This window comes from Octopus bimaculoides, chromosome 3 (assembly GCF_001194135.2).
Source record: "Octopus bimaculoides isolate UCB-OBI-ISO-001 chromosome 3, ASM119413v2, whole genome shotgun sequence".
Classification (NCBI taxonomy): Eukaryota; Metazoa; Mollusca; class Cephalopoda; order Octopoda; family Octopodidae; genus Octopus; species Octopus bimaculoides.
The window spans coordinates 11768233-11774748 of NC_068983.1; the positions used below are offsets into that span (position 1 = coordinate 11768233).

General features: G+C 34.0%; 1 long non-coding RNA gene across 1 annotated transcript in view; it reads left to right on the top strand.

The window, feature by feature from the left end:
- The first annotated feature begins 1167 nt into the window (after positions 1–1167).
- LOC128247400 (uncharacterized) overlaps positions 1168–6516 on the top strand; it is a 12226-nt gene continuing 6877 nt past the window's right edge. Inside the window, exon 1 of the long non-coding RNA XR_008263778.1 lies at positions 1168–1978. This is a non-coding gene — a long non-coding RNA (uncharacterized LOC128247400). The remainder of the gene's footprint in view (positions 1979–6516) is intronic.

The following is a 6516-nucleotide window of genomic DNA, read 5'->3' on the forward strand; positions in this document are numbered from 1 at the left end:
ATATATATATATATATATATAGGTAGAAGTTATGAAGTGATAGTTTCTTGCTTGCATCACATTTATCAAGTGCCATACACGAAACTCTCGGTCTTTGATTCACTTTGTAACTTCTGCCGTTTAAAAGTAATACACACACTCACACATACATACATACACACACATACACATACACACACACACACACATACATACATACATATACATGCACATACATACACTCATGCACATTTCCTCTTCATTATTATTGTTAAAAACTATTATTAATATATATATATTTAATTTAATTAGTATCACAGAAAGGGAATATTCTTCAAATATTTTAAATTATTTTTTTCTTTTAATATTCATTTATTTTTTTTAAGGGTGAATGGTTATTGTAGTGGATGATGTATTTGTAATAATGTATTGAATGAAACTAGTTGACACGTAACCATGTCTATTGAATGACAAAACTAATCAACATGTACTCGCCGTCAGATAGAGAGCGCAGAAATTAATAAATAAATAAACGTTATTGATTTCTTTTCACTGGGCATAACGCCAGTTTTTATTAGAGAGGGGTGGGTATGTCATTTACATTTACGCCCCAATATCTTAAATGCTATTCTATTTTATCTATATATGTTTTCATCGAACCCTGCAGTCATTAAAATGTAAAATGAACTTCGGAGGAATTTGAACATTTAAATCGGAGTTGCCGGATTACACTCGGTACAACATATATATATATATATATATATATACATACACATACACACTTACGTTATATGTATATATTTATATTCATTCACACACACACACACATATATGCATGCATGAATGGCTAATATGTGCTTCCAAACTGCAATTGTTTAACTTTCAACGCACGATCTCAGATCAAATCACTTGCCAGACAAGTACATCGTCGAAATATTCATATATATATATATATACACACATATACACATACACACACACATATATATGTGTGCGCGTGCATATATATATATATATATATATGTATATCCGAAGTTAATTCCACTGCCACCTCTATAGAATTTCTTTCCTCTTTTTTTTTATTTTTTATAATACTTAGTACAAGGTCAATGTTACTGATGAAGAGGAAAAGTTGACTTCAATTGACTCCAGCATCTTCACTTCTCTCGCTGTTCTACCAAAAAGCTAAATTAACCCGCGCGTAAACTGAAATCAGATATAGAGAAGTCCCGGACTAGATGCCGCGGAACATCTTTTTCTGGATCAAAGGGAAAGGATGTAATTAGTCTTACTATAAGTACGGTGTTGACGGAGGCTAAATTAGATCGCTGAAACACCCAGCGCTCTACCGTTTCTTATCAAGTGTTGTTGTCGTTTCGCCCCAGGTTAGCTGTCATTGCGCAGAACAGATCTAAGACATTCTGGTCTTAACCACCCCATCTTTTTTCCTTGACAATAATATATTTGAAGATCACATTATCCAGTGTTATTCCTTCCTATCACGTACAGTAAAGGTCCCCCTCGTTAGTTTGTTGCATTCACTTTATTGGTAGTTGTCGATGGTTATTAATGATAATCACTAATTTCTTCATCTTCTTTCGGCGTATGTATATTTTTCTGGGACACTGATACACATCTATCTCTCTACGATTATTGACCCTTGCATTAGCAGATAGATGTCCGTGAACACACACCCACAAATAGACAGGAGCGAGAGAAAGACGAACATACAATACAGCAGCTATGTATCTATGTATCCACCTTTCTAAACACAGGTGATTTGTGACATGTGATGAGAAGGAGAGAAAAAAACTGTAAAGTTCACTAGACTTTAATACGAATAATACTTGGTACAGAGTTAAGAAATTGCCCTCGGAATTTGCAACTGTTGCTATAAAGTGTGTGGAGTTACAAATATATGCACTAACCGTGTCTGCTGTGGTATAATAATTATGGAGATTGAATTGAATTCATTTCATTTCTACTCGCTGAAATTATGGTAATAACACAGAGACAGGTTATGCTGACATTCCTCCTGTTTCTATGTATGAATTTATTTATGTGTGCGCTTGCATATGTTTGTGTATTCGTTTGTGCATGTATAGATTGCATGTATTTGTATGTGCATGGAGGTGCGTGAATCTATCTATCTATCTATCTATCTATCTATCTATCTATCTCTCTCTCTCTCTCTCTCTCTCTATATATATATATATATATATAGGTATATACACATAGGCATATATATATGTCTATATATGAATATATCGATATATGTATGTGCGTGTGTTAATACGTATATGCATATATTATGAGAATGTTTTCATGTGTGTGTGTACGTGTGATGGTGTATGCTTACAAATCTGCCCTTCATTAACTGAAACATTGCCCGTTAGCTTGAAGCAAAACAGAAACTAAACATACATCGAATAATTAAAGAAAAGAAAAGTATTTTTATTTCTATTACATGTATGCATAATTTTATTAACTTTTTTTTTTTCAGTGCTTGTGATTTACACTGCATTATGCTCGCATATATTTAGTAACTCCTACTAGGCCAGATGACTTGTGTTGATTACAGTTTGGTCATTTAGACTTCGTTTCTCAAAAGAATATATATATATATATATACATACTTTCATATTTTAATCTTTAAAAATATCAAACATTATATATATATATATATATATATGATTCTGGGGCTGATAGCGAAAGTAGGTATTGAGGAACTATACTGGGATAAAATTATAAACTAAAATAATATGATTCAGCCTTGATAAATCACCTCCTGCCGTAAAACACTCCCTTGAAATGCGTATTTTCTGACGAATTTTGGAATGACTATTAAACGATATGACTTCGATTATCTCCAACTTTTCCAAGTATTAAGAGACGCAAATGACTTTAACACCGGCACGTGAGTCGGTATCAAGGATAATGTTAGACTCATGGCTGCTGGCTGACTTAGGATTTCCTCTGTGGTCATTGCATTATATTAGTCAGGATACTTAATTCTTGTCTTAGTTTATTTTGGTTTGAAATTAAATTAGTTATTACTTGACTACAACAGGTTAACATGGAATATAAATTAAAACAGTTGATGGGTTTAAAATTTACTGTCTCTTTATTCGAAGACAGTAAATCTCGTCATATAATTTAATTAGTAGCACTTTTTAAAATAATCATTTCGAACTTTTCCAAGTTAATTTTCATTTCATCAATGTTCTAAGTTTCTTAGGGATTTTGTATTCGAATGATCTGGCAGCATTTTATGAGTTTTACCTGCCTCACTCAACTTTAAAACGTTGAACATTCCATTCCTATTCTATTCAACGTCAGGGTAATTTTAAATTATAACTATGTGTGTATATCCATTCATGCATGAATGAATGTATTATTTATGTAGGGTTATTGTAGGGGTTAAATTTGAAAACATGATGAATGTTTCGTCCCACATGTTTTATCCTAATTATTTTAAATACCTAGCTTCTTATACCAGGAATTAAAGAGTTGAAGAAGTTTAAGTAAATAGCTATTTACTTCTACATAAATCTTTTAGAATCGTTTTATAATCTAAAGGCAATGGGGGCTAGCTTGATTAAATGCATCGCATCCATTCAAATGCTTTAATGATTTCAAAGGAGGTGCACAGATTATTATTGAAAGGTGCAATATTCACTTTTATTCCAAGGTGCATTAATTACTAGAATAAGAATCAAACCATTTTTGTGAATCCAGTTCATCATGAATGTACTTCAATGTAAATGCCCCATTAAGAATTAGATAAGCAGGAGTTCTCATGCAAATAGTTATAAACGACTTGCTTGGGAACATATAAGACAATGCTAATAGGCAGGAAACAAACATTTCTCAACTTACAAACGAACAAAAAAAAAATCAAGAATTTGAAATTTCATCCATTCAACTGCATATCACTGAATAAATTGTGCTGTATATTGTGTTTGATAAATAATGAGTATTTTAGCTATTTTATTTTTTGGTATAATATGAATGCGGTGATGCATGGACAAACTTTCATGTGAAAGAGTGTTGTGCCGATGCCCCCAAGCGAAGAAGTAGGATCGCCCAAGACATATAAATAGAGATAGTCTAGCCGGGGTAGAGGAGTTGAATAGCCGTTGAGTACCAGTCGGTTAGCAGTTGAGTAGAGATCATCCGAAGGTGCTAGATAGCAGTAGCTTGAGACATAACAAAGAGGTTTAGGAAAACAATGGAGAGGGTAGGGGTAGTAACATTAACCTTTTAGCATTTAGACTGGCCATTTCTGACCCAAATATTCTACCTGTTTTTATGTTCAAACATGCCAGATCTGGCCTCTTACACCTATCCTACAATATCATTCTAAAAATCAACAGTTTTCTCATCAAATCTCAAAGCTACAAAATCATGCATGATTCATTCAAAATGATGTCAATAAATAAGCATCACTTTTGATAGAAAAATGTGAATGCTAAAGGGTTAACCCTGTTATATCTAACCCAAATATTCTATTTGTTTTATGTTAAGATCAACCAGATCCAACCTCTCACACCTATCCTACCATGTCATTCTAAAAATAAACAATCACATCATTGAAATCTTGAAGCTATGAGATAATCCATGATTTATTCAAAACAATGCGAATAAGTAATCATTACATTTGACAGAACAAGGGTTAAGGAATATTCGAGGAGGAAAAGGTAGAAAATATGAGATTAACTGATGATCAGTTCTTTATTTAAGAGATGAGGAACTATGTACATTATTTACAATTGATGGATATATAACCACTACACCATATGCCCACAGATATATGGCGTAGTGGTTAAGAGCGTGGGCTTCTAAACCCAAGATTCTGAGTTCGATTCCAGGCAGTGACCTGAATAATAATAATAATAATAATAATAACAACATCGAAAAATACTTTAGGAATGAGAACCCAGGTTCAAAATTTCCCCAAGACACCTGATGAAGGCTGGAGGGTATATCAGCCAAAACGTTGAGTTCAAACTCTGCTGAGGTCAACTTTGCTTTCATCCTTTCAGGGTTGATGAAGTAAAGACCAATTATGCACTGGGATCAATGTAATCAACTATCCTCCTTCCCCCAAAATTTTCATGACTTTGTGCCTAGAGTAGAAATAAAAAAAAATTTAATTATAATGTTACTTTGTAAATTAAAATCAAATAATTTTTAATATTGAAATTTTATCCGTGGCTGCAATATTTTAAGTAAAAATTTACTTATTCTGTACTTTACCAATGTAATAAGATGTCCTGAACTTTTCCAAGTGTAATAACTTGTCCTGTAATTTTCCAGGTTTATAATCTTAAAAATATTATTTCTCTTGCTCGCATTTTTCCATGTAATCCATGTCTTTTCCAGGCTATGCTATTATGCTAATTAATAATGTGTCTAATGTGTCAAATGTGTTAATTAGCAGTGTTATGGATAATTTTCTTCCTTACCTCCATGATGCCAGTGACATATATTAAAAGTCCTGTCATAGAACTATATTCATAAAAAAAAAAACAGAACTATATAATCACTTCAAATTTGAGGAACAAACACTCATAACTTTTTTCTTTTAAAACTTCATTGCATGAGATTGATACAATAGGTGCTAAAACTAGTGATTAGGGCAGTTGTGGAAGCAATATCATGTTGTGTTTTGACAAGAAACTCAGGAATGAGAAGATCTCAGATACAGGGTGCATTGTTGTTGTGAAGAAGCCAATTCTTTGTGTTCCACAGATCCGATTGGTTTTGCTGAATGTTCTTTCTCAGACACTTCTTTAAAATGTTGCAGTAGAACTCTTGATCAACAGTCTGGTCCTGGAGGACAATTTCTTGATGCACAACACCATGGATGTCGGAAAAAACGATGAGCATGCCCCTGATTGAGCAGCAGTTCTGTCGTGCCTTCTTCAGTCGTGGAGATGAAGGGCTCTACCATTGTGACAACTGCTGCTTCATCTCAGGGTTGTACCGGTAGGCCCAACTCTCATCATCAATGATGATCCTCGGCATGAAGCAGGGGTCATCAGCAGCGATATATTCAGGGAGATCTTGACAGACTTCAACAGGATATCTTTTATGCTCAGTGGTCAGCAGGCTGGGGACAAGCTTGGCAGAGACATGCTGCATGTTCAATTCAGACGTCAAGATTGCCTGTATAGGTCTGTACGATGGAGCAACAACATCAGCAATGTCATTGATTGTCCTCTAACAATCTTCATGCACAAGCTGATGAATTGTTTTCACATTTCTGGTGGGTGACACTCATGGCAGGCCTTCCAGATCACTCATTGTCTTCCTGGGATATTCTTCTGCTTTTGAAGCGTCCGTGCCACTTGAACGCCACTTGAAACATTGTCTACAAGTCATTGCCTCATCACCATAAGCTTGCTGAAGCATGCTCAATGTCCCTGTAGCAGACTTCCCAAGTTTAACATAAAATTCCATTTTTAGAAATAATACATTTCTAAATCTCTCAGAGAGATTTATGCAGTAGTGATACGATGAAGTAGTTGTATG